Here is a 21,006-nt window from a genome sequence, read left to right on the forward strand (position 1 = left end):
GCTTGCATCCGAAGAGCAGACACTGACGAAAGCTCAGCCGTAAAATATTCGTCTATATGTTACAGGATTCTTTGTTACTTTACAGAACTGAGATTTCACATATACTCCCTCTGATACAGTACTGTGTGCAGCCATGTTAGCCCGGATTCGTAAAAAGCACAAAGAGTTCCTGTGGCAATTTCAGACTAACAGATGTATTGGAGCATGAGCTTGGTGGGTGAATACTCACTTGTCAGACATATGTACTGGAAATTTGTAGAGTGCAGGTATAAATATTCAGGTAATAATGATATTGTTAGTTCAACCAGGAAAGTGAGAACACTCAAGGAGCAGAAACTGTTAGTTGGTGTCATTCACAGTCTTTGCTTAACTTGAGCTGATGGTGTCAAATTTGCAGATGAACTGAAGCTCAGCAGTTTTCTTGAAGTCTGGTCCTAAAGTTTTTTGCTGCAGGATGGCTACCTTTAAATCTGCTAGTGTGTGTCCAGGGAGGTTGGAAGCGTCTCCTACAGGTTTTTGTATATTGCCATTCCTAATATCTGATCTTAGTCCATTTATCCTTTATGGGGATTGTCCAGCTTGGCTGATGTACTATAGCAGAGGGGCATTGCTGGTATAAGGATGGCGATATTACATTGGTGGACGTGCAGGTGGAATGAACCGGTGATGGTGGCTGGATCTGGTTAGGTCCTGTGGGGATGGTGTCGCTGGTGTAGATATGTGGGCAGAGTTGGCATCGAGGTTTGCTGCATGGGTTGGTTCCTGAGTTAGAGTTACTATGGTGCAGTGTGTGGTTGCTGGTGAGAATATGCTACAGGTTGGCAGGTTGTCTCAGGCAGTGACTGCCTGCCACCCACAAGGCTCAGTGAAAGGTGGGATCATTGTCCAGGATACAGATCCCTGATGATGTGTTGGAGGGTCGAGCTAGACTATGATACGGCCACTGGAGTCCTGTTATCTTTTCTTGGGTTTGTCTTGGCAGCAGGAGGCTTCTGGGTACACGTCTGGCTCCTGTTGGATTTGTTTCCTCATTTCTCGCGTGGGGTATCGTAGTTTTGAGAACGCTTGGGTGAAGATCTTGTAGGTGCTGGTCTCTCGTCTGAGGGGTTGGAGCAGATACGGCCAGACCTCAGTGCTTGGCTTGGCACCAGGGGCTGGCAATCCCACGGCACACGCGTTTAACACGCACACAAGCCGATTTTGAGTGGCACGTAGCTGCCTGCCGCTATCCCGCCCCCCGCCCCACTCAGCTCCCCGCTGCCCACCGCCTTCTCTCACGCGGGGCCGGCAGGAGGCAGAAGATTGGTCCTGCGCAGCCAAGCTTCCTCCCCGCTTTCTTCCCCCAGCGAGCAAAGCTTTCTGCCCTCCGTCCCTGCGCCCATCAGGCTGGGATGGCCCTTGCCAGGGGGGAGGGGGCAGGCGCAGCGTGCACACAGCCCGTAGGGACGCAGCCTGGGGGAAGGGGGTGGGTGAACAGGGCATCCCTTCCAGCCCCTGCTGTGGAGCCACTCAGGGACAGGGGGGCCTGGGAGCACCCCTATGAGCCATGGAACCCCAGCCCCTCTGGCCCTGGAACTCCCATCCCTCTGCCCTGACCCCCACACCCAGCCCTCTGCCCTGCACCCCACAGCCCTGCGGCATCCTCCGCCCTGAACCCCCACACACCCAGCCTCTGCCCAGCACCCCCACACCCAGCCCTCTGCCCTGCACCCCTACATGACTCCAGCCCTCTGCCCTGACCCCCCACCCAGCCTTCTCTGCCCTGCACCCCGCACACTCCAGCCCTTCTGCCCTTGATCCCTGAAACCCCACCCCTACCCCAGCCTTCTGCCCTGAACCCCCAAGGTCTGGGGTCCTGTGACGCAGGCTTCCAAGCCCACAGCCCGCTGCCGGCCTAGATGAACAGAACCCCAGGCTGGCAGCGAGCTGAGCAGGCTGGCGTATAAGATCAGCATTTTAATTTAATTTTTAAATAACGCTTTCTTAAACATTTTGAAAACCTTGTTTATTTTACAATGGATCGTGTGGTGTGCCCAAGGTGGAAGCTGGAGGCATGAAGGTCGGTAGACATAGCGTGTCAGGTTTTCTCGCATAGGTTTGTATAGGGTGCAGTGTTAATGTGACCATCACTTATTTGTACTGTGGTATTCAGAAAGTGGACCTCCCATGTAGATTGGTCCAGGCTGACGTTGATGGTGGTGGAAGCTGTTGAAATCTTGGTGGAATTTTTCCAGAGTCTCCTTCCCATGGTCCAGATAATGAAGATGTCGCCAATGTAGCATAGGCAGAGAAGGGACGCCAGTGGATGGAGCTGAGGAAGCGTTGTTCCAGGTCAGCTTTTTCTTCGCCATAAAAATGTTGGCATATCAGGCTCATGCGTGCCCATAGTGGTGCCACTGGTCTGGAGGTATATATTGTCACCAAATTTGAAATAGTTGTGTGTGAGGATAAAGTCACAGAGCTCAGCAACCAGTTGTGCTGTGTCATCATCAGGATACTGTTCCTGACAGCTTGTATTCCATCTGTGTGTGGGATGTTTGTGTAGAGAGCCTCCACATCCATGGTGGCTAGGTGGTGTTTTCTGGGAGATCACCAATGCATTGTAGTTTTTTCTCTCAGGAAATCAGTGGTGTCATGGAGATAGCTGGGAGTGCTAGTGGCATAGGGTCTGAGTAGAGAGTCCACATATCTGGACAGTACTTAGAATCATAGAATCTCAGGGCTGGAAGGACCTCAGGAGGTATCTAGTCCAACCCCCTGCTCATAGCAGGACCAATTCCCAACTACATCAGCCCAGCCAGGGCTTTGTCAAGCCTGTCCTTAAAAACTCTAAGGAAGGAGATTCCACCACCTCCTAGGGAACCCATTCCAGTGCTTCAGCACTCTCTGGAGTGAAAATGTTTTTCTTAATATCCAACCTAAACTCCTCACTGAAACTTGAGACCATTACTCCTTGCTCTGTTATCGGGTACCACTGAGGATAGTCTAGAGCCATCCCCTTTGGAACCCCCTTTCAGGTAGTTGAAAGCAGCTATCAAATCCCTCATCCTTCTCTTTGCAGACTAAACAATCCCAGTTCCTCAGCCTCTCATAAGTCATGTGCTCCAGCCCCTAATCATTTTGTTATTCTCCAAGGGACTCTCTTCCTTTTTTCACATCCTCCTTGTAGTGTAAATTCCAAAACTGGACACAGTACTCCAGATGAGGCCTCACTGAGGTCGAATAGAGGGGAATGATCACATCCTCGATCTGCTGGCAATGCTCCTACTTTTACAGCCCAAAATGCCGCTAGCCTTCTTTGGCAACAAGGGCACACTGTTGACTCATATCCAGCTTCTCGCCCACTGTAACCCCTAGGTCCTTTCTGCAGAACTGCTTCCAGCCATTCGGTCCCTAGTCTGTAGCAGTGCCTGGGATTCTTCCTTCCTAAGTGCAGGACTCTGCACTTGTCCTTGTTGAACCTCATCAGGTTCCTTTTGGCCCAGTCCTCAATTTGTCTAGGTCTCTCTGTATCCTATCCCTACCCTCCAGCCGCTACTCACTCCCTCCAAGTTTAGTGTCATCTGCAAACTTGCTGAGAGTGCAGTCCATGCCATCCTCCAGCTCATTAATGAAGATATTGAGCAAAACCGGCCCCGGGACCGACGCTGGGGCACTCCACTTGAAAACTGGCTGCCAGCTAGACATGGAGCCATTGATCACTACTGCTAAGCCCGACCATCTAGCCAGCTTTCATCCACCTTTATAGTCCATTCATCCAGCCCATACTTCTTTAACTTGCTGGAAAGAATACTGTGGGAGACTGTATATAAAGAGTGCCAGTGCCAGAGATGATGGAGTGTCCAGGATTTCCGGTCAGGATCCTGGGTAGCAGATAGAATAACCCTGGTCAGGGCTCTAAGGGTGTGTTGATTTGTTCCGTGCTAGTGTAGGGAGTGTCCTGAGTAGATGATGCAGTTTCTTAGTATATTCCTCAGTGGGATCTGAGGAAAGTGGCCTGTAGAATTTGGTATTGAGAGTTGTCTGGCAGCCTCCTTCTGGTAGACTCCTGAGGGTCACAATGACAGTCTGACCTATACATAGAATGCTTCTGCCGACATGCACAAGCAGAAATTGTGGAAAAACATCACTTGCCTCATAACCAAAGTTGTGCAGAACGCAATGCCATCCACAGCCTCAGAAATAACTCCTGACATTATAATCAAAGAGGCTGATAACGGAGGTGCTGTTGTCATCATGAACAGGTCTGACTACCAGAAGTCAAGAAAATCATTATTTATTGGGTGATTGTGAAACAATAACTCCACAATCCAAGGAATTTATTCAGTGACAGACCTGGAAACATACAAATTACAGAGCCAGCCACACTGAGCGGTATAAGGCAGCTGTCGCTGCAACAACCAGAAATATCACAGCAAGACAAAGCGCTCCTGCGATGCACATCCCATGCGGCCCTCCAGTGTACAGGGCTCTCATCGGCAGGTGGCTGGAAAACATGCTCCATAGCTTGGAAATTAAGGCGCTTTCTCAGGTGCTGGGACCTGAATGTCACAGCCCAGCCTGTCCATGGGCCTGCTTACAAATCCACCTGAAAGGCTCAGTGCACTTGTAATCATTCCACAAATTCTGCTTTCTTGGCTCGGTGTGAACACAGTCTTCCACCATCCTTCTCCGATCGTGATTGTTTGCCCATTCTCCGCCCCAGAACCTACGGATCAGAGTGTTAATGTCTCCGTGGAGAACCACAGCCAATTCCTGAGCTCAGTTCTGCTCTGTGGACTCTGTTGTTGGCAGGGGACCAAGACACCCAGCAATGACGCGTGAAGCCGATGCAGCCCCCGCCACCCCTCAGAGTTCTCCACAGCTCTTGTGGCCATGGTAACGAAGGGCTTCTTGACGGCCGGGGTAGCACCTGCCCTGCGCCTGACAGGCCAGCAAAGAGCCAAAGTCAGTGTGTGGCTCCAAACGCTGAGCAGCAGCAACTGGATCTCAGTGCCCAGAACCAGAGCAGGTGGCACAGCACGCCCCAGGCACCCCAGATGGGAACGCAGGAACGGGAAGAGAGGGCAGCGGGCCAGTCATTAACTTCTCCTGGCTCTGCGCATGGGCCTCGCCCACAGCCCCTGAGGTCACTGCACTGACTGCAGCTGGCCCGCCATGCCCCGGCCCCACAGCCTCCCATGCCCAGCCTGACCGAGGAGAGCGCAGCGCAATCCCAAGGAGAGCGAACCTGCCGCCACCCAGACTCCTGGCTGCACTGAGTCGACTCTGGGGCCAGATCCTCAGCTGGTGTAAATCCCTGTGGTTCATTCAAGTCAATGCCGAGTTACCTAGGGGAGGCTCTGGCCCTGGGTCTCAGTGGGCACTGAACACACACTCCGTGTTGAGGCTCCTGCTCTAAGCAAAGGGGCATTAGCAGAAATTCCTGAGAGGATTCACTGCCGCCGTGGCAGCGCCCGGGCCTCCTCAGGATTGGGCCCACTGTGCTGGGTGCTGCATAGACACCAGGGGCCGCACAGACGCTGCCCGAAAGAGCTTGTGACCAAACATGTAACAAATAATCACGCCTCTCACCCCTGCTTGCGCCTGCTCTGTATTCTGTGCCGCCCACCCAGCGCCAGCTGCCTTCTGTCTCCCGGTCGGTGAGTCCAATCCAGTGATCTTGTCCCTGGTCTCGTTGGAGAGAAACTCCTGCACAACACAGTTTGCAGCATGTGCAGGTCACCCAAGAGAGCTGCAGGATGCAGCCGCAGCTGCCTGGGCTGAACAGATTTTGAGGGAGAGGAAAGGGCGTCTGGTGGTGTGAGCAGGGCACTGGGCAGCGGGAGACGCGGTGTCCTGCCCCCAACACTGACAGTGACTAGCTGGGAGACCCTGAGGGAGCCCTGGAGCAGCTCTGTGTCTGTGTCTGTATCTGTATCTGTATCTGCCTGGGGCTAACAGCAGGACCTGTCTCAGAACACTTCCACGGCCCCCTCAGAGCTGGGCTGCGGCAGGTACTGACGGGCACCTCAGAGTTCACACCAGCCCCTGCCCTTGCAGGAGGCAAAGCTCGGAGCAGAGAACTGGGTGCAAAGTCTGGCCCTGCCGGAGGGTGGGATTTTCCTCCTCCGGGAAGTGCTGCAGAGGCCTGGGATGAGGGCTGCAGTGGGCACGTGGGGAGAGAGGATTCTCTGAGAGGTGCATGGTCCCTGCACACAAGCCTTCCAGATACAGGCTTCTACACTGTCCAGCAGGAGCTCAGGCCTGGGGAGAGGGATCAAAGGGGTCCTCACTGGGAAAGGCCATTGGGTTTGCAGGAAATGCTACATGGGAAGTAGGGAAAATCAGAAATGAGCCTGACCCCAAATCCCTCCCCAGCACCCCAGACTCTGGGAAGTCCAGATCCTGGCTCTGTTCCTCTGCCACATCTCTGCTTTTCAACTGATGAGTGAAACCCTTGAGTCAGGTTCCAAGGCTTCGTGATCCTTTGCGGGATAATTTGCCACAAGACACATCAGAGATTTGCAACCTCAGCTGCCACCTTCCACCTCTTTCTGGTGTGAAACAAGGCACTGACCCATTATCCAAGCCCCTAGGAGCTTCCTGCGCCACCTGTTCCGCATGGGAGGAGACAGAGGTCAGGTGCGAGTCCTGAGACACACAGAACTGCTCGGCCTCGTCCCACGACCTTTTTTTCATGTGAAAAGTAATAGAGGTTCCCATTGAAAACGTCCAGCCCTGGAGACCTTTGTCAGCACGTCACCTAGAGCAGAGACTGAGGTGAGAAGCCCAGGCTAACGTCACAGGGACACACACAGTGAGCTCAGGGTGTCTAGTGCTGCATTTCTCTTCCCCTTCAGCTGCCCCCAGCCCGGGGAACTTCTGAGTGGGTGCTCCCATTCGGCTAACGAGGCCGAGGGTGTAATTTATCGCCACACCGATCACCACGGTGTGGGCCCAGGTGCAGCCACCGTGATTTTCAATGGAAGAGAACTCGGTGCTGGAGAAAGTCGCTGCGCTTGTCAGTCTGGGAGCCTGAAATCCTCCGCTCATCCTCGCACCAGAAGAAACAGCACCAGCCAGCACTGCAGCTAGTACTTACTGCAGCGACCTTGCATGGCTGCTTGCGCTGCACTGACGTTGTCCAGCTGGATCTGGATTTCTCCATACGCTGCACTGACTTTACCCAGCTGGGCTTTCAGCTTCCGGACTCCTGCCTGCGCTTCATCCAATAGCTGCAGAGCTAGAAGAAAGTCACAGTGATGTCAGTGGAGACGCAGAACACTTGATTATCAGCACGTGCAGTAGAGTAGCACCTGCCGGCCCTTGTGTGCCAGGTGCTGTACGGACAGGAGGGGACAGTCCCTGCTCTCAACAGCTCACAGTCAAAATACACACGAGGTGGGAGAAATAAAGGATGATTTTCCTGCAGGGGAACTGAGGTTCAGGGAGAGGTGCCCAAGATCACACAGGAAGTTTGCAGCAGAGCTGGGAATTGACCCCAGCTCTCCTGAATTCTAGCCCTGTCCCCCGAATCTCCCCAGCCACCTCTTCACAATCGCTCCCCCCTTGTGAGCTGTGAGCGGGTCCCCTGCAGCATGGGGCAGAGCTGGGGCTGCAAGAACATCCATGGCCCCGAGCCCTGGCCCCGGGCTCCAGGCCGGGATTTTGAACAGCCCAGCGTTCAGGCGAGTTCTGTGCCGGGGTTTAGTTCAGGCCCATTTTCTGACTGGACGCTGAATAACCTGATCCATGGACGGGTTTGTATGTGCAGCCCTGTGCCAGACAGACAGACAGTTGTGAGACGTGACCACAAGGGGGCGCTCTGCCTCCAGCAATGGGACTGTGGCAGGTACCCAAATTATTGGAGCTGCACAGGGAGGGCTCCAGGACTGGGGGGGAAATGGAGACCCACGAGTGCAGCTCCACTGACATCCTGCTTACAGCAGGGTCTGAATTCGGCCCTGTGTGTCTCATGAGCTGCATCCGTCTTTCCCGCCAATGCAACCCTGACAATACAGGGGCCAAGGTGAAAACTATGGAGCGAAGGGAGCAACAGTGAAAGGACGGAAGATGGTGACCACTAGGCATCCTGCGCAGGAGCATGGGGCGGATGCAGCCAGCCTGCCACTGCCAGGAAGGGAGCTAGGAGGGAGCCAGGAGCAGCCACCCGTCCCTGGGAACAGAGCCTCCGCTGGCAGAGGAAGGTGCAGAGCAGCAGCTCATTAGACAGGGGACGGGACCACCTGGCAGGGAAGTCTACGGAGGGGAGCAGGAGGATGCCAGGCACCCACCATCCCTGTAGGCAGGAGAGTGCTCAGCTTCCAGACCAAGGGAGGAGCTGACCCACCCTGATGCCTAAGACCCTCGTCCCGCGACTTACTGTCCGAACCCTTTGCTGACGCGTCCGAGGCGTTGTCAGGCTGCAGAGAGACTTGGAGCTTCTGCACCGCTTCTTCAACCGCTTGCAGCTTGCTCTGTGCCTGGAGATCTAGAAATCACACGTCTGCAGGTCAGCGATCGAACTGAACTGCGGCTGGAGACCAGCCATGCGCAGAGAAGGAACATGATCCGAGTGCAGGCTGTTCTCTATGACGTCTTTATTTTAATCTTGGACAGCTTCCCTCCCGAGGAAGGAAACACGGGCACAGCCAAGGCCCCGTTCGGGGCTCTCTCCTGGTGTATGTCACAGAGCAGTGACCTGGAGCGGCCGGCTTCAGCCTCATGAGACGTGGCTCCCTCCTGCTCCTCGCCCGCCCGGCTGCCAGGGAGAGCGGCAGAATGTGCTGGGGGGAGGCGCAGCGGGAGAAGGACAGAGCCCCCCGCAGGTAAATCTGGCAGGGTGGGGAGTGCATGGTGGTCCTGGGCTGGGCACAGGGGTCGCTGGGCAGAGGAGACACGTGGGCGGCCACGTGTCCTCCCTTTAGATTGTGGCCCCCCAGTACGGGGAGGCACCAGTCGTCTTTGCCACTCACTGCCCCTAAGGAACAGGGGCTTGTCTCCCCTCTCCTCCAAGAGCTCTCCACTCCAGCTCCCTGTTTTCAGCTGTTTGCTGGCTCCAGGGCAGGGACAGGGCAGGGACAGAGCAGGGAATTAAACCCAACAATCTGAGCTTAGAAAGTTTGTGCTAGTATCAAACCAGCAGGGCAAGATCTTACAGCTCCATTCAAACTCCCTGGAGCAGGAGATTTATTTGGAGGGACAGACTGGAAACGCAGTTGGTATTCTGCTGAAATGTGGAGGTGTCCCCCTCCCCTCCAGTTGACCTAGCTGGCCTGTATGGAAGTTGGCATACGTTGGGCATGGAGCTGCAGTTGAACTTACCTAGAAGTATCACAGCAAGGAGGGACGTGGCCAGGGCCAGACCCAGGAGGAGAAGGACAGCAGTGACGATGATTCCCCGTGCCCTGTGCCGCCAAAGGACCGATGTCTCAGGAGGGTTTCCTTGAAGGAGAAGAAGAAACGATCCATGGAAAGTTACAGCTCAGATGCCATTGACCGAGGAAACTCCACCCCCAGATCCAATAACTGTTCCAACACCATCCTCTTTGGAACCGCCTTTCAGGTGGTTGAAAGCAGCTATCAAATCCCCTCCTCTTCTCTTCTGCAAACTAAACAATCCCAGTTCCTCAGCCTCTCCTCATAAGTCATGTGCTCCAGCCCCTCATCATTTTTCTTGCCCACTGGACTCTTTCCAATTTTTCCACAACCTTTTGTAGTGTGGGGTCCAAAACTGGACACAGTACTCCAGATGAGGCCTCACCAATGCCGAATAGAGGGGAATGATCACGTCCTCGGTCTGCTGGCAATGCCCCAACTTGTACAGCCCAAAATGCCTTTAGCCTTGGCAACAAAGGCACTCTGGGGACTCATATCCAGCTTCTCCTTTGTCGTTGCATAGAGCCTAGCTGAGCCCCGTGCGTAGCTGCCGCTGTCTGCAGCTGCACCCTCCACTTCCATCAGCCCCATCTCCTGCCTGTCTCCTGACCCTTCCACTGCATCTCTTATGTGTTCAAATCCAGAACAGCTGCCACACGGCATCTGGATTGCACTGAAACCAAAGGGGATAAACAGGCCCTTGTTCAGCTGAGACCTGTACAACCAAACATAAGAATGTGAAAACGGCCAGACTGGGTCAGACCAAAGGTCCATCTACCCCAGCATCCTGTCTGCGGACAGTGGCCAGTGCCAGGTGCCCCAGAGGGAATGAACAGAACAGGGAATCATCAAATGATCCATCCCCAGTCGCCCATTTCCAGCTTCTGGCAAAGAGGTTAGGGACACCATCCCTGTCCATCCTGGCTAACAGCCAATGATGGACCTGTCCTCCATGAACTTATCTAGGAACTCTGTTGTGGTCCTGGCCTTCACAATATCCCCTGACAAGGAGTTCCACAGGTTGCATTTTGTGAAGAAATACTTCGTTTTGTTTGTTTGTTTTAAACCTTCACTTGGTGACCCCTAGTTCTTGTGTTATGAGAAGGAGTAAATAACACTTCCTTATCTACTTTCTCCACACCAGTCATGACTTTATAGATCTCAGTCATATTCCCCCTTAGTTGTCTGTTTTCCAAGCTGAAAAGTCCCAGTCTTATTAATCTCATCTCATATGGCAGCCGCTCCATACCCCTAACCTTTTCTGAACCTTTTCAATTCCAATATATCTTTTTGAGATGGGGCAACCACATCTGCACGCAGTGTTCAAGACGGGTGTACCATGGATTTATACAGAGGCAATAGGATATTTTCTGTCCCTTTCTTAATGATCCCGAACATTCTGTTCGCTTTTTTGAAGCCGCTGCACATTGAGTGGATGTTTTCAGAGAACTGTCCACAGTGACTCCAAGATCCCTCTCTTGAGTGGAAACAGCTAATTCAGACCCCATCGTGTTATAAGTACAGTTGGGATTATGTTTTCCAATGTGCGTTACTTTGCATTAATCAACATTGAATTTCATTTGCCATTTTCTTGCCCAGTCACCCAGCCAAAGCCCTGAGAGGGGCCCCTTGTGCTGGGAGCTTTAGGAAAACAGCCTGGTCCTTATCTCAGCTCTTCCAGCTCCATTTGCTCCTTGTCCTGAGGAACAGGCTCCCTTCCCTTACCTCCCCATCCCCGAGCCCTGGGGAAAACCCTTCTCTGCTAACACAGCTACATCTCCTTGCCCCTGCTCACGTTTAGACGCGTGTGCTCGGGCAGGGAAGGGGCAGAGGGTAAGGAAAGGAGGTGTCACTGTGAAATGGGGGGATGAGAGGGAGCTGGTCCCCAGAGATGGGCGCTGTGAGGATTCGACCCTGGTGATCTCTCCTGGGAGAGGCTGATGGTGGCAGTGAGCTGGGGAGGGGGAGCCTGGCTGGCTTTTATGGCCAGCCCATGGCACTGCGCTGCCCGGCAGGAGGCCGGGATGCCGTGCAGGGACTCCCATCTCTCCCCCTGTGCCCTTCTCCCGCTGGGGACTGGCAGGGGAGAGAACGCACTGGGAAGCACTGACCGAGCACCCTCCCCCACTGCCCGTGGTGCTGTCTGGCCAGCACAAGGCTGAGCTCTGGGTTCGTGGTCAGTGGAGCAAGCGATCGCTGCCCAGGACGCCTGCAGAGACCACAAAGCCAAGGAGAGGCCAGCGGGAGTCCAGGGTCCGTGCAGCCTCTGTGCTTACCTTTGGGCTGGGGAGCAGCTTCCACATCTCGGCATGTTCTCATAGATATTGTCCCTGGCCATTGTCCTGCCTTCGCTGCTGAGCCGAGCCCCTGATCACTGGCCTGTGGGTCCTTTCAGCAGCCTGTTGGGTTAGAGCCTCCTCTGACAGCAGCCCTGGCCCAGAAATAGAAATGGGAAGTGATGCCTGGTGGTTGGATGAGGGAAGGAGGGGTAGTGGGAGGTGTGGAGATAAGAGATGGTTGCACGGGGAGGGAGGTGGAGGGGAGGGCATGGAGGGAGAGACAGGTGGATGGGGGAAGGAGGCGTGAGGGAAGCGGATGACAGCGCTCTGTCGGCAGCGCCTGGCCATAGGTGCTGGATCTAGGGGCTGCCGCACCCCTGGCTGGAGGCGTTTCCATCACATGCAGGGTTACAGTTCGGTTCAGTGGCTCTCAGCACCCCACTATTCACATTGTTCCAGCCCCTGGGCCCAGCCTTTCATGGCCCTCTTGCGGGTGGGGCTCTGGCGAGCGTAAAGGCATCATCCCGCGCGCGCGTGCGATTGGCTGTCGGAGGTCGTGCAGCAGAGGGGCTGGGCCTGGGGCAGCCTGGGCCCTCTCCTCCTGGGATACCCCAGCCCGCCCCAGCCATGGCATCCTGCTCTGTGTCCTGGGCCCACTTGTGTTGTGGGGCCTCCAGCATCATCCCGCTGAAGCACGGTGAGGGGCAGGCTGGGGCAGTGTGGGGCCAGGCCTGTGTTCTGCTCCTTGCCTCCGGACCATGTCCTCTCCCCGACCATGACGCCCTGGGCAGTCACTCACATCGCCCGCCCAAGGCCGGCCCTATCCTGGGGCATCCACGACTGTCCAAATCTGCATCTTGTTCCTATGTGTGACCATCCACGGGTGGGATTTCTGCTGGCCAAAGAGACAGACCCTGCTCGCTGCTCGGCGGTAACATGGGATGAGAGGGGGCACGGTGGAATCAAAGGTTAGCGTGTTACACAAGCACTCCTGGTGAGTACGAGCAGCACTGGCACAAGCAGCCAAGTGGGCACATGCCCAGCGATACACAACGTTGGTGGCTGAACGCCGACATGACTTTGTAGCGTAGACACGGCCTCGGCCGCCATCTCTGGGGCTGGACCGGAGGTTTCCAGGAAGGACAAGCAGCCTTGCTGGCTTTTTCCTCTCCACTGATGACTCCCAGTTTGTCGAGTTTTGCTGGGAAACTTCCCCAGCCAGGCTGAGTTCAGTCTCCAGCTCCCTAGGTGAGACCAGTCCCCACATGCTCAGCTCTGCTCTGGCTGCGAGTCCAGGGCTGCTGCCTGCTGGGGTGTCTGGGCGCTGGGCTAGAGACGACAGTTTGCAGTTTAGTGTAGTTGTGTAACCTGCACCTTGAGCCCTGCACCCCTTTGTGGGGAGGGGAAATCCTGGGACCGACGCAGCCTGACTCCTGCCTGAGGAGGATCCCGGCCAGCAGAGACCAGCCCCTCTGCAGTGACCGAGGGGTCCAGAGTCAGCTCTGACCCGGAGAGTCCAGAGGGGGGACACATACATTTGGACCCCCCCCCCCCAGAGACTGGGACATGATCAGTGTGAGGTCAGAGGGGAATGCTCGGAAGGTGTGGCCCAAACTCCACACGTGAGTGTTGTGTTGTTACCTTGCACTGAAGTACATGTAACAGTAACAGCACCTGGAGTCTCTGTAAGGAACCCCACAGATTTACTGCCGAACCGGGCTGCTGAAGGGCCTGAACAGTGTCCCACATACTGTCTGCGAGGGGCTGTGTGTGTGTTAAACGTCTGCTCACTAAGAAATTGTCTGGGACTCTCTGAGCTGACTGGCAGCTGTTGTTAACCCCTACAGGCAGGGGCTGGTACCGTAGCTCTGAGCTTCAATTCTGTGCAATACGTTTCTTTTTTGAAGCCCTGAAAAGACAGAGCTCAGGCCTGCGCTTCAGCAGGGAGTTGTGTTGAGAGGCAGGGAAGGGGGGTGTCACGGTTACACATAATTCTGCCTCTGCCTCCCCCAGGGCATTGCATCTGTGTCCTGTTGCAGCCCGGCCTGACTCCTGGCAGCGGCTTCCCCCTCCCCTGCCAGGTGGGTGGTGTCAGGGGCGGGCTGGCCCTTTTAGGGAATTTGGGCTCAGCCCCATCAGTGTGCAGTTAGCCCCCACCTCAGTGATGGTTTGGGATGCTGGCTGGATCAGACATCAGGTGATGGTAGCCTGGGGTAGGGGCAGGGCTGCTTGTAAAATGGAGCCTGCTGTCTCACAGAGGGGAGAAAAGGGGCTCAGAAAGACATAGGGGGCTGGTGGGTGAGGCCCAGAGTCTTGCAAGGAGCTGGTAGAGCTCCCTCACTCAGAGAGAGCTGGTGCCTGGTGCCCTGATAGACGGGTAAAGAGCAGAAAGAGACCTGTGGAGGATCCAGACGGGATCCTGGGAGCACCTTCCCCCACACCAGCCAGAGGGAAAGGCCTGGCTGGAGCTACCTGAGTGAGGGCCAGGAGCCAACCCTTAAGGCCTGGTTGTCACTGCAGAAGAGGGACCTTAACTCAGAGAATCATAGAACCATCGAGTTAGAAAAGGCTGCAAGGGTTGTCTAATCTAACCCCTGCCAAGTTGCCAGGTTTGCTGTGTCTAAACCATCCCAGACAGTCAGCGAGCCTTTGAAACCTCCAATGACAGAGCTTCCACAACCTCCCTAGGCATCTGTTCCATTAACCTCCTGTTCTTACAGTGAGGAAGTTTGTCCTAAGATTTAATCTCGATCTGCTGTGCTGTAGTTTGAACCCATAGCCCCTTGTCCTGCCATCTGTGGCAAAAGAGAACAACTTTTCTCCATCTTTCTTATGTCAATCTTTCAAGTGTTTGAAGCCTGCTGTCATATCCCCAACTAGTCTCCTCTTTTCCAAACCAAAATACCCAGTTCCTTCAGTCTTTGCTGAGACACCTTGCATTGCATTCCATCCCTCTGACCATCTGTGTCCACCTCTGGATACTCTCCAGTTTCTCTACATCCTTTCTATACATTGGTGACCAGAATTGGACACAGTTCTCCAGCTGAGGCCTACCCAGCACTGAGTAGAGTGGTACTGTCACCTCCTGTGACTTGCATGCGAGGCCTCTGTTAATGCAACCTAAAATTGCATTTCTTTTTTCTGAAACAGCATCGCATTGCTGACTCATGTTGAGGTTGGGATCCAGCACAACTCCCGGTCCTTTTCAGCAGTGCTGCTGCCAAACCAGTTTCCCCATTCTGTATTTGTGTATTTGGTTGTTCTTCCCTATGTGCAGCACCCACGCTTGTCTTTGTTAAATTTCATGTTGTTGTCTATAGCCCAGTTCTCCAATTTACCAAGATCCTCTGAATTTTAGCTTTGTCCTCCAAAGTGTTGTAACCCTTCCCTCCTAGCCTTGTGTCACCTGCAAACTCGATCCGTGTGCTCTCACCTACACTCAGTGTATGGGGAGATTTTGGCAAACCAGTGAAGTGCCTGAAACCACTATGGCTTAGTGCTAAAAGCAGGGTGTAAAGTGGTCATGCAGCAGGCTTAGCTTGACCAAGGAAGGAGGGGAGGGGGTTTTTGGTCCCACAGAAAGGGCAGCTTGACCCCATGTCCTTCCTGATAAGAACTGTGTTGAAGTTGCTGATGCAGGCATTTTAGAGGAGCAGGATGTGCCCTCAAGAATGTTTCTGACAGAGTCTCAAGGCTGCAAACTCTGGGAAAAAACCCCACCTGATTATTGATTAATCAGAAGGAAGCCTCTTGCTGGGCCATTGAAATTGCTTGCTGAACAAGTTTTCTTTAAGGGACATGTCATTGTGTTATAAATAAGGGGAAAAACTTTGAGGTAGGGGGACCCTTCAGGACTGGTCTCTCCCTCTGGAAGCATCTTGTGTTCCCCACCGTCAGACAGGCTGCCGCTGTGCCACTCGAGAGCCACACTCAGCTTCGGTAATTATCGAGGGGTGGGGATGTTTTACTAACCTGTTGCGGACGTGTGTGAGTGCTTGAGACTAAGTAAAGTTTAGCTTGAAGTGAAAGCACTCTTGTGTTGTCCTGTTTGTGCAGCCATCTATCGGTCAGATGCCCCGGACGGCCGTGTGTCCCGTGATTTATTTCTGACACCACCTCACACTGGGTAAACGTTACCAAGAGCTTTGGGTTGAAAGGACCCTGTAACAGAACTTGAGGCCCGAGTGAGGATTGGTAGAGAGGAAGGAGATGGGTGGTACAAAGAGTTTGTAGTTTGTCCATTGCAGTAGGAGGTAAAAGACGACAGGGTGGGGTCGCTCCCTACAAGTTCCTGTGTCGCAGTTCGCGAGTTAATTTCTGGATACAGTCCGTTACTGGGACTCAGAACTCAGGCTGATTGTCTGCTCGCAGGAGAAATTATGTCCAGAGACAGGAACTAACTCCAGGACACAACCCCAAAGATCAGAGCTGCCAGACCTTAACACTCTGTCAATGACACCGTGGAGAAACTGGAGTCCCCCAGATGGACCTGGCCATCAAGAAAAGTTCATCTGTCTTATTGGGAGCGCTGAGCCCTGTATGTGTCGCATGTGCAGTCTGTTTTTGGTGGTTGTTAAGAAATAGAGGTTATGTAGGATGTTACTGTGCAAGACTCTTTCCCTGGTAAAAGACCCTGTAAACCCACAAAAGATTAAGCCCTGAGCTCACAAGGAAAGGGTGTTTGCCCTGAGTCCACAGGGACAGGGTATTTGCCCGGAGCCCATGGAGGGGTAAAGTTAGGTGCTTTCGCCTGGAGTCCTAGGAACTGGGGAAAAGTGGGTGTCCTTGAATGTGTGAGTAACAGAGAATTTTGTGCAGGTAAGAAGTTTGGTGGCGAGAACGCAGGCAGCCTAAGGTCTTTTGGACTGAACTGGTAGAGCCTAACAGCGTAAACAATAGCAAAGTACCTGGGCCTTGTGTCAGGAAGGGTCACTGCCTGTCTGGCAGAATGGCCACCCCAGAGCAAGAGAGAGGAAGGGACCAGGAGGGTGGGGGCGGTTGAGGGTGGTTAGTGGGACAAAGCCTGTGCCCCTGGGAAGGGGCGGTTCAGCGAGGAAAGCAGGATCAGGCCCAGACAAGCAGGCAGGCAACAGACAAGGAGATTGGAAAACAGGCTGGGAGCCCTGAGGGCAGAGTGGCAGGAGTAAGGGAAGGAGCAAGTCCCGGCCTGGGGAAGTCAGGTCCCTGGGGCAATACTGGGAATGGTGAAATGTGAGTTGATGGAGGCGTCATTCTGGGAGACAAACGAGTGAGTTAAGGGAAGAGAGTGAGAAGTTAATGCTGCAGAGGCTGGAGGGAATGAAGCAGTTGAACCTTGTGAAAAAGAAAAGTGTCACAGGAAGCGAATTCTTGGTGTCTTTGCAGCCGTTCTGAAGGGAAAATGGGCCCTTTTCCAAAGGAAGGTCTGTAAATAAGCCAGGCAATAAGACCATCTGCTCTGAATCATCTGACCAAACAATTTAGTCAAATTCGCTAGAAGAACATAAGGGGTTTCTATTGGAACTGACCTGCCCCACAACGTACAGCAATGTGATCTATGGGCAACTGTGTGAACAGTAAAGCAGTGTAAGGGATGTTAAGCAAAAGAGGATGGATGGATATGTGTGTGTGTGTGTGTGTGTGTGTGTGTGTGTGTGTGTGTGTGTGAACATATTGTGTAAATATGTGGAGTGTTTCAATTGGTTTTTGTTTTGTTTTTAAATAACGCCACTAAAAAGCCATCTGAATCTTTCATTCAAAGTTGCAAAACTGCCAGACACTTTCTGCCAGACACAAGTAACTGGTGTTATTTGGCTTTGGTATTTAGCACTTAACCCTTAAGGTACCTCAGTGCTTTATAACATTCAATATCTCAAGTCGTGGCTGCAGCAGGGTCATCAAACCCAGGAGAAGGGGAAGAAATTTTGGATCCTTTTTTTTTTCTTTTTGGTAACAAAATAGCAGATAAGAGCTGTAGTAAAAGAAATAAGGAAAAAAGACAGTGCCTCTCTGGAGCAACAGCAGGGGTGAGGTGCACACAAAAAAGAAGCAACATTAGAAACACTGAGCCTTAAGGTGGCTCTGAATAATCAGATTGTAGTTCGATGAAGGTACATGAAAACTCTGTGAGCACAAAAGAAATAGTTACATCTTATGTAAAAGTTGATATGGCTAATATAATGTTATAGAAGTACAACTATGAAAGGAAGGTGCATTTTTCCCCAGGACATGTGCAGTGTAACCAAAAGGCTCAAATTATAACCCTCCAGAGGAAGGTGGAAAATCAAGTCAAACCTAAAAATATGAGAGGGACAGGTTAACCCCAAGTAGGAAAAAATATCCTTTTTCTGTGTGTATGCAGTGCTGAAATCTGAAGACAGGTACGAAAGGGGTCTGCTTATATGCATGACACCCTACCTTTTAATTCACCAAAACCCCAAGGATATAATTACATTAAAAGCCTATGCAAAGATTTCAAGAGAACATTGAACACACTGGCCTCAAAAACAAATTGTCTAAATAAAAGGCATGGTATAACAAGATACTTTTAATAGACTTGATCTTAATATTAAACACTGGGATAAATTTAATGTTAATAAGTACCCTGTAACAATGTATAGTGCGTATGATTTTTGGAAAAACCTCTAAGGTCATATCATAGAATCATAGAATCATAGAATTCAAGATCAGAAGGGACCATTATGATCATCTAGTCTGACCTCCTGCAAGATGCAGGCCACATAAGCCGATCCACCCACTCCTTAGCAAGTGAACCCTGCCCCATGCTTCGGAGGAAGGCGAAAAACCTCCAGGGCCATAGCCAATCTTCCCTGGAGGAAAATATGGTAATGATGCTTCTCATCTATTACCGGTGAATACACTTAAAGCTTAGCACAGCAGAGAAACATTACAAACTTGGTCTGCTGTATAAGAAGGCAAACCGAGGTGCACCACCTCATGAATGTAATGACTGAACAAAGACTCCTCTTTGTTTTTGCTGATACAGACTAACACGGCTACCACTCTGGAACCTGTCACCATGCAAGGCACTGAATTCAGCCGTATGAAGTGGAAATCCATCAACTTCATGAAAAACTCGTGCAGATACAGACACACATCATCTTCCTTTCCAAACGCAAAGAAATGGACATAATACCAAAGGACTGAAGGTAAAGAATCCATTAAAATCAACATACCACACAGACTATGGTGAGAGATTGTGCCACACTCTCAAAGAAACTCGGAACCACCTGATCAACATCCTATACAGCAAACCAGAGAGGATCAAGAATGAACTCTTATCTCCTTAGACTGACCTCACCCTTGGTAAAGCAACCCCTTCCTGTCATGTGTTTACACCTGCCTCTATTTTTCACTTCATGCATCTGAGGGAGTGGGCTCTAGCCCACAAAAGCTTATGCCCAAATAAATGTATTAGTCTCTAAGGTGCCACAAGGACTCCTCGTTATTTATGGTGATACAGACTAATACGGCTGCCGCTCTGAAACCGGTGGGATAATAATTCCCCCTAAATCCTTAGAAGGTAGGAGCCATTGAAACCTGGCCTGCCTATAGAATAAAACCACAGGAACGTATGAGGGTAATTCCTCTTTGTTGCCAGCAATCAGCAAGGATATTTGTAAAAGGAAGGATATTTTAAGCAATAATCTGCCACCCCAAAAGGAGTAGAAATACGCTCTTTTGTCTTTCAGAAAATCAGGAAAAGCTGGTACCAGCTGAGGAGCAACCCAGAATCCCATGGATATATTGTTGCGACAAAGATTGTGTTTTGTGTTTTATGTTTTGTCTTGTGTTGTTTGTCTTGTTGCTACCATTGTTGTGTACTGTCTTACAAAAAAAAAAAAAGAAAAAGAAAAAGAAAATACTGCATTTGGCAGATGAGGCTTAATAACCAGTTTAACTGTATTTCCAGAAACCAATGCTGCAGAAGGGCGGAGGTCAAGAAACGCCAGCCTGTTAACAGAGAAACATCCTGAGGTGGTAATGGCTCATTTAAAGGCAAAATATGCATGAGATACAAGGTTTAGCTGTTGGGGGGAATAAAAGGATGGATAAATTTTTTTTTAAGGCACAAAGTGAAATTACCAAGGGAAAAAGGGTATGTAAAAACACTGGTTACTCAAAACTAAGGGTATGTCTACACTATGGGATTATTCCGATTTTACAGAAACCGCTTTTTTAAAACAGATTGTATAAAGTCGAGTGCACGCAGCCACACTAAGCACATTAATTCGCGGTGTGTGTCCATGTACCAAGGCTAGCGCCGATTTCGAGCGTTGCACTGTGGGTAGTTATCCTGTAGCTATCCCATAGTTCCCGCAGTCTCCCCACCCACTGGAATTCTGGGTTGAGATCCCAATGCATGATGGTGCAAAACAGTGTCGCTGGTGATTCTGGGTAAAAGTCGCCATTCAATCCTTCCTCCGTGAAAGCAACGGCAGACAATCAATTCGCACCCTTTCCCCCTGGATTGCCCTGGCAGACGCCATCGCATGGCAACCATGGAGCCTGTTTTGCCTTTTGTCACTGTCACCATGTGTGTACTGGATGCTGCTGACAGAGGCGGTACTGCACTGCTACACAGCAGCATTCATTTGCCTTTGCAAGGTAGCAGAGATGGTTACCATCCTTATTGCACCATCTGCTATTGTAAATTGGCGATGAGATGACATTTATCAGTCATTTTGCACCGTTTGCAATTGGAAATTGGCAATGATGGTTATCAATCCTTTGTACCGTCTGCTGCTGTCATGGGTGCTCCTGGCTGGCCTCGCTGAGGTCGGCCGGGGGTGCATGGACAAAAATGGGAATGAGTCCCTGGGTCATTCCCTTCTTTATGTTTTGTCTAAAAATAGAGTCAGTCCTGCCTAGAATATGGGGCAAGTGTACTAGATAACCAGAGAGCACAGCTGCTCCGTGTCAGAGCCCCAGAGATCCCGCAGAAATGATGAGCTGCATGCCATTCTAGGGGGTGCCCCTGCAACCTCCACCCATTGCTTCCCTCCTCCCCCAACCCTCCTGGGCTACCATGGCAGTGTCCCCCCATTTGTGTGATGAAGTAATAAAGAATGCAGGAATACGAAACACTGACTTTTTAGCGAGATAAAATGAGGGGGAGGCAGCCTCCAGCTGCTATGATAGTCCAGACAGCACATTAAAGGGTGGGGGGGGGGAGAGGTGCGCAGCCTCCCGCTGCTGTGATAGTCCAGGGAGTACAGAATCTTTTCTTTAGACAAGAAGGGGTCGGGGGGGGGGGGCTGATGGAGCTCAGCCTCCAGCTGCTATGATGAGGACGGTTACAAAGCATTTTGTACCATCTGCTGGAATGACCAGGAGTCATTCCTATTTTTACCCAGGCGCCCCCGTC

General features: G+C 52.0%; 1 long non-coding RNA gene across 1 annotated transcript; it reads right to left on the reverse strand.

The window, feature by feature from the left end:
- Positions 1-7,102: 7,102 nt before the first annotated feature.
- LOC120393346 lies at positions 7,103-9,429 on the reverse strand. Its single transcript, XR_005592004.1, has 3 exons — positions 9,307-9,429; positions 8,366-8,473; positions 7,103-7,225 (listed from the first exon to the last, which is right to left on the reverse strand). It is a non-coding gene; the product is annotated as an uncharacterized LOC120393346 (long non-coding RNA).
- Positions 9,430-21,006: the final 11,577 nt, after the last annotated feature.

Source organism: Mauremys reevesii, unplaced genomic scaffold, assembly GCF_016161935.1.
Source record: "Mauremys reevesii isolate NIE-2019 unplaced genomic scaffold, ASM1616193v1 Contig188, whole genome shotgun sequence".
Lineage (NCBI taxonomy): Eukaryota > Metazoa > Chordata > Testudines > Geoemydidae > Mauremys > Mauremys reevesii.